General features: G+C 34.3%; 1 protein-coding gene across 1 annotated transcript in view; it reads left to right on the top strand.

Moving 5' to 3' along the window:
* LOC145686729 (uncharacterized) overlaps positions 1–7,416 on the top strand; it is a 351,998-nt gene that overhangs the window by 217,724 nt on the left and 126,858 nt on the right. The window lies entirely within an intron of this gene.

The following is a 7,416-nucleotide window of genomic DNA, read 5'->3' as shown; positions in this document are numbered from 1 at the left end:
GGCCTGGCCGGAGCGTTGTAAAGATTTACTCTTTAGAAGGTCGCAACCCACATTCGGGAAATGCGGAGAGGAATAACTGCACAGTTATTCAAAATCTATTTTCATCTCGATCAAATCGACCTCAACAGTCCAACTAGAATTTAAAAATAAAAAATAAAAACTGAATAGTTTGCACGCAATTTCCTTAAGTTGGAAATGAATAACTAGATACCTACATTTGCTTCCAACGGAAGAGGTTTATCTTTGAGTGTTCTCAACAGAACATTGCTAACTCTCCTCTCCTAGTTCTATCTTATGATTTTATTTTGATAAGTTTGTTTCAACTGACATGTGGTTTTAATAGGTCTCTTTTCGAAATTAACTTTCAAAATTGGAAGTAACCTTTTGATACTTCCTCTCGAAACTAATGTTCTAAAAGGCCAAGCTGTATTTTGGTTCAGTTATAGGTTATTTCTTCTTTAGCTTCTTTACGGACAATCCACAAGCAAACGTTGAATAGTCTCGGTTCTATTTTAACTACAGAAGATTTTAAGACTAATTTTGTTCCAATTTCATATTTCTAACGCAACATATAAAATACTACACAGAGAAATATCCGTTCTTCGGATAGCGGTATATTGCACAAATATACGGTATCCTCTCGCTTACTATAGAAATTAGTACGGAGGATACGTTATACGTATGCTATATAGGCACTGCCCTTAGATGTTACATCATGCCGTTGCAGGATGTCTGACATCTAACAGTTTTCCGTATATCACATATATATACTTATGTTACCTTCGTCAGCTATATGTTATATACGTCCATTTGTATGAGAGATCCTGACCGCCTACATTGTTTCATACAGAAAGTACGTATAGATGGAACAATACAGAAAGTATTATAAAACATGCGTTTTCAGTTATACGTTTCCTCTACGTTAAGTCCAAAAACTACAGGAATTACGCATGTAATCTATCTTTTTAAGTACGCCATCTACAATTTTTTTTCTCAGTGTAGCGTCAATTACCGACTTCGCTGGTTAAGATAAGAAAAAGAAGTAATAGTATATGTTCCGTTAGTCAGTCACTTTTTCTATTATTGAAGTGCTTTCTGATGTCCATCATTTTCGATCATTGTTATATATCTCCCCCTCCCCCAAGTTGCGGGTCTGAATTTGGATTTAAACGGCATCGGAAGTGTCATTGTTCATCTCTGCAATCCCGAAAACTGTGGATTCGATACTAAAATCGGTCATTTACGAATACTTTTGTATATCTCCCTATCTTCCCCTCCCTTACTTTGCATCGTCAAAGTAAAATGATAAAAAAAAAACATCCCATAGAGCTCCTTCGTGGCAAAGCGGTTATCATACGCGTCTTTGACGTGGGAGACCCAGGTTCGATTCCCTGCGGGAGCTCATGTGGTTCGGATTCCACGTTAATCGGTAGGTCCCGCCTTATAGCATCGCTGTTGAAAGGGACGTTAAACTCAAAAACTATCCCAGGACCGAATCATATCTATGTTAAAAATTTGAACGAGATCGGTCGATGGTTCAAAAGTTCTTAAGTCACAAGCATAGTCTCTTTCATTATATATATATCATAACTTTTTATTCTTTTTTAAAGTCGCTATAGTGCGAAAAAGTTGTCTTTGGTACTGATTAGAAAAATTAAGAAAAGAAATTTGAAATCGGTTAACATCTTCGGTTCGCGCATCGCAGTTGTCAAAGTTTACCAAAAATGAAGAAAATCTTTTGATTTTTAATTTCTTTTGTCTTATAAAGAAATAATAATTAATCGATTCCATGATTTATTTTCTGTAATATAAATTGTATTAAACTGTAAAAAAAAGTTATTGTATTTTTTAAAAATTCATAACATAACTGAAAATTATTTTCCAAAAAATAACATTTTTCATTTGTATAACATAGTTTGGATTATTTCAGTTAAATGACTGGTTTAAAAAGCAAAATGAACATTGTAAAACCGTTCATGCAACTTTTTATTACTTTTTAAAAATTTTACTTAAAATTTAAATAATTTCATCTGCAGCTCTTCGCCCATTCGTAAACAGGAATGACTCAGAACTCACCACGAGGAGGTGGCTGCAGTTCGAGTTCCACCCACACCCTTCCCAACCAACCATCCAATGTAGGTGTGTTTTACATATTTTTAGTTAATCCTTGATTTTTGTGGATTTTTTCACTTGTTTTAGCAATTGAGGATTCACTTTGAAATGAGATTTTTGGCTGAAGTGTGGCATAATAGCTCTGGATATACCCATATCTCCGGAGTTGCCCTGATATATCCATCTCTTGCCTGAGCACCACATATGCCAGCTGCTTCTGTTACCAGTTTTACATGTCTCTCGACAGCTTGCGTGTGGCAAGGGAATCCTCTTACAACTTCCCAATCGGGTACCATGCCACTCTGCATAAGGAGTCTGATTTCATCATCATTGATTTGACGCAACAATGGAGGAGAAGATACTTCGCAGGTCGACCAGTCAATCATTTCAGTATAATCTTTAGCACCAAAATTGAGTTTCGGTGGTATGAAGTTCCTGATTGTCTTTCCTTTAGTTTTTGCCTGTCTTGCCTTTATTATTCGTCTAAGAGCAATTTCTCTAATATATTTCCTTTCGTCCGTTATCATAGCCAAGAGCAAGTTTTCTGGATGGGCAAAATATGCGTTTCTCTCAATTACAGGCTCTACCACTTGCCGAAGAGTTTCAGGGAGGTATCTTGTTGTAGCAATTGCTTCAAAAAGATGTTTCGAACCATCTGAAAAGAATGGCTTGTTTTGATTTTAAACCACAAAAACACGTACGAACGCAATATAAAAAGTACCAATTCTTTAAGACCTTCTAAGGAATTTTCAGTACTGATGTACAACCTAAGAATCCTGTTTACGGTTGTCAGCCATCTTGAGTGCGAGATAGGGCCAGGGTTTCGATAGGACAAGTCTTTTGGACATTCTCCTGCATTTACTGATCTTGAAATATCCAAAAAATACTGCTGGTCTTTGCTAAGAATTTGACGGTCTACTTCCGGGATTATGCAGTCAACTCTTTCAAATTCAACTACAGGTAATCTTTCACATCCATTAAGCAGTTGACCGATCGGCCCACTAAAGGTTTTAGGACCTGTTGTTTCCCCATCAACGTGTTGAAATAAGTGGCGGAGAGGCAACTCATTAAAATCGAGAAGACATACAGCCCACTGCAACGGTCTACCTATATGAAGTTCAATTTGCCGAATTACACCACTCCTTCATCCTGTATTGGTAACAGTACCATCACAGCCAACAACATCTAATTCGTCCAAAGAAATGTCAACCTCAGTCAAGTAGGAAGTTATGCTGGAAGCGATATCAGTAGAAGATCCCGATGATGGAGAAACGTGGCCAATATATGTCGACCCAGGTTCTTGAATGATAGTGTAGTGCTCTTCTTTTTGAAGTCTACGAAATAACTTACAATCACGTTCTTCCACTACCAAGGTATCATCTTTGCGCCCATCAAAGTATAAACCACGGAGCAAAGTATCTGGTTTACGCTGCAAAGATCTCCTGATATGACGTTTCTCTCTCCGTATTTTATTTTTATCGACCACGTGAGAATAATCCGTGTCTGTCACCATTCCAATATCTTGTAGAACGCTGGAAACAATTGCAGCAGTAGCACTGTCAGATACACCAAACCTATCACTATTTAGTGTCATTGTTTTCAGTTTTATTCTCATTTGCCATTCTGGCGGAGTTTTGGTGGGGATATCTGGGACGAACTCAACATTTTCACTTTCACAGAAGTCGGAAGAGCCCGAACGGTCTTGTTGAAGTCTTGAACTGAAGCAATCTGTAGAGTCGTTTTCAAAAATGGTTGATGAACTCGAAGACGTATCAATAAAAACACGTTTATGTTTGTAGTTCCTTATTTTCAGTCTTAAAGTTAGCCTTTTCGTTTCTTGAAGATCTATTGATCCTATTTTGCCCAAACCACACTTCCTTTGAAAATAGATGAATCGTAACTCAAGGGCAGGTATCTTCTTTTCACACTTGCACTTGATAGAAATTAAACATTCACACAAATTGTCTGTCTTATCACACGTACAGTTCAAAATGATAGGACATTTGCATGCTGCCACATCAAATAACGACAATGATCTTTGCTTGAAGTCTGCAATATTCTTAGCAAATGTTGGCTTGTTCAAATCATGACCGTAGACTTTCTCAGTTTATAGTAACTGTCATGATACGCAACAACAAGCTGCACGATCCTGTACTCAGTAACGGTAGGAATGGACGCTCTATCATAAATGTTTTTTTTATTTTTCTTGCTACTATCCCAGCAACTTTTGAAAAGCTCACTTTTGCATTGTTTGTTTGTGGGTACAATTGTAGTCTTTCGTGAAAACAACACCGAAGTACATCTTCATATGTAGGCAGTTTAGTTAGTGGCAAATCTCTGGGATGACCAAAAAGAGGACACTCAAAGTTTTACCTCGTAATCATCTCCGAAGCTGCCATTGTAGCGCTACGAAAGATCACCGCACGGACTGCAACAAAAATACTAAGCACTATAATTCAAGATTATAAAGAACAACTAATACAAATGTAATAACACAGCTAACACTGAAGAGGACTTCTGCACAACGCCACACTTAATCACTAAGTGAGGAAATGACGAGGACGTGACAGACACGGAATGCGTGTCAAAACTTCCAGCGTTCAGCATTCAGCAACAATGCTCAAACACTCTCAAAGTCAAACTATCTTGCAGAAGAAGAGGGGAAGTGGGATTAAATCAAGTAAATTGTCGGACTGTGGTGAAATATTTCCCTGTCAATCTACTTGTTTTTTTAAACCAATCATTTAACTCATATGTGCAAAATTACCCCAGACATAAAGTATGAAAAAGTCTTTTTTTTTTGTAAAAAAAAAAAAAAAAGTTTTCAGTAAAGTTGTGCAATTGAAAAACAAAACAACATACTGTAACTATTTTTATACTTTACTACAATTTATATTAACGAAAATAAATCATGGAATCGATTAAATATTAGTTATTTATAAGACAAAAGAAATTAAAAATCACAAGATTTTCGTCATTTTTGGTAAACTTTAACTGCGATGCGCGAACGGAAGATGTTAACCGATTTCAAATTTTTTTCTTAATTTTTCTAATCAGTACCAAAGGCAACTTTTCCGCGCTATAGCAACTTTAAAAAAAAAATTAAAAAAGTTTTTTTCGGCCCACCCTAATATATATATATATAATAAATGTGGTGTGAATTTTAAATAAGCCCTTGATCCTTAACCTAGTAAGAAAAGTATTCCCACTTTGACTGTGTCAAGGTTATAAAATATTATTATTCGCACACGCCTAAATCCATAAAACATCCGAAGTTCTGTTGTCTATAGTAGCAGGTCATCCGATCAGACAACCCCCAGCTCCTGGATGGACTGTAGCCGAGCACAATGCGATGCGATGGAGCGGCAACGAGTCAACAGGCGATCGATGACTATTGCGTGTGCCTATATGATGAGATTTCTTCTCGCCACGCAATGGCTGGCCATGGATTTGTAACCACACTGAAGTAGTCTGCGGGTGGGGGGCAGAGAAGGAGGGGGTTGCCTCTCAAAATAGCACAGACGCGAGGGTGGGCGTGAGAAGCGAAATATAATGGTAATATAAAGAGTAGGCAGTGTTTTGTAGGGCCATTTTTAATATTATATATATAGATTACATTGTGAGTCTTTATATATTTAGACACTCAGAAAACTTGTATTTCATCGGGGTTTCAATTCTCAGAATATATGTCTATAACTCCTGTGTTTTGTCTTTTTTTTTAACATTTGTACTTTTGAAATGATTTTGTCGTTTTCTAGGCGAACTTTCACTATTAAAAGGACTTTTTCGGGAATGAAAAAAAAAAAGTTTCGATCCTCCTTCTGCTTTGAGTCTTAAAATATATATATGTATGATTAATGGTGGTGATAACTTGTCCAAAGTTATGGGCACTTTTCGATTGATTTTCTTAGTTGTGAAAAATAGTCTGAAACTGCCTTATATATATTCTCTAAAATTTTAATTGTGCCTTTGATTTAATGTTTTCTACATTTCAACTATTTTTATGTTCTCTAATTTTTTTTAAATAGTATCTGTAATTAAATGTTATTCAAAGGTCAAACTTTGCTTAAGCTTAGTAATGGGTTTATTTATTAATATCTGAAGTTTAAGCCTGTGTTTTGTTTTGTATTCTTTAAATTTAAAAACTATTTTTATTTTTGGTTCTCCAAATTTTAATATTTCCTCTTTTTTTTAATGTAATCCAAAATTTAACGTCCCCTTTTATGTTATGGAATGCAAATTTTAATATAGTTTGAATGTTAATCTTCCGTTTTATGTTCTATAAATTTAAATATTTTATTTTATTTTCTCCAAATTTTAATAATAGCTTTTATTTAATGTTTTCCCAATTTTATTACTTTTTTGTTCTTCAGATTTTATTATTGCCTTTTATTTAATGTTATCCAAAGTTCAATCTCTTGTTTTATGTTCTTCAAATTTAAATATAATGTTTTTTATTCTCCAAATTTAAATATAGTGTTTTATTTTATACACTTCAATTCTTAATATTGCATTTTATTGAATGTTATCCAAAGTTTAATCTCCCGTTTTATTTTCTCCAAAGTTTAATAAACCATAATAATTTTATGTTCTCCAAATTTTAGTATTGCTTTTATTAAATGTTTTCCGAAGTTTAATCTCCCGTTTCATTTTCTCCAATTTTATTACAGTATTTTCTTTTTATGTTCTCCAAATTTTAATACTGCCTTTTAGTTTTGATCTCCAAATTTTAGTAATAATTTTATTTATTATTATCTGAAGTTTAACTCTGTCTTTTGTTTTGTATTGTTTAAATTTAAATAATATTTTTTTTATTCTCCAACCTTTAATATTTCCATTTATTTATTGTTGTGCAGACTTTAATACCCTCTTTTATGTTATGTAATGCAAATTTCATTGTAGTTTGAATATTAATCTTCCGTTTTATGTGCTCCAAATTTAAATATAATGTTTTATTTTATGTTCAAATTGAAAAATGGTATTTTATTTTGTGTCCTTCAAATTTTAATATTGCCTTTTATTAAATGTTATTCAAAAGTTTTTCTCCCATTTTATTTTCTTCGAAGAAAGTTTAATAAAAAATAATAATTTTATGTTCTCCAAATTTTAGTATTGCCTTGTACTCAGGTACGTAGCCAAGGGGGGTCCAGGGAGTCCGGACCCCCCTTCGAGACCAGAAATGGAAAATATAAGGAAGGATAAAACAAAATAAAATGAGAAAAAAAGGATCAGCGTTAAAAATTAAAAACTACAGAAAGCTTTTGGTTACTCTTTCTTACGAGAAGATTTGTATTTCTTGCAATA

Source organism: Thermobia domestica, chromosome 5, assembly GCF_964235325.1.
Source record: "Thermobia domestica chromosome 5, izTheDome1.hap1.1, whole genome shotgun sequence".
Classification (NCBI taxonomy): domain Eukaryota; kingdom Metazoa; phylum Arthropoda; class Insecta; order Zygentoma; family Lepismatidae; genus Thermobia; species Thermobia domestica.
This window is presented reverse-complemented; position numbering and strand designations above follow the sequence as displayed.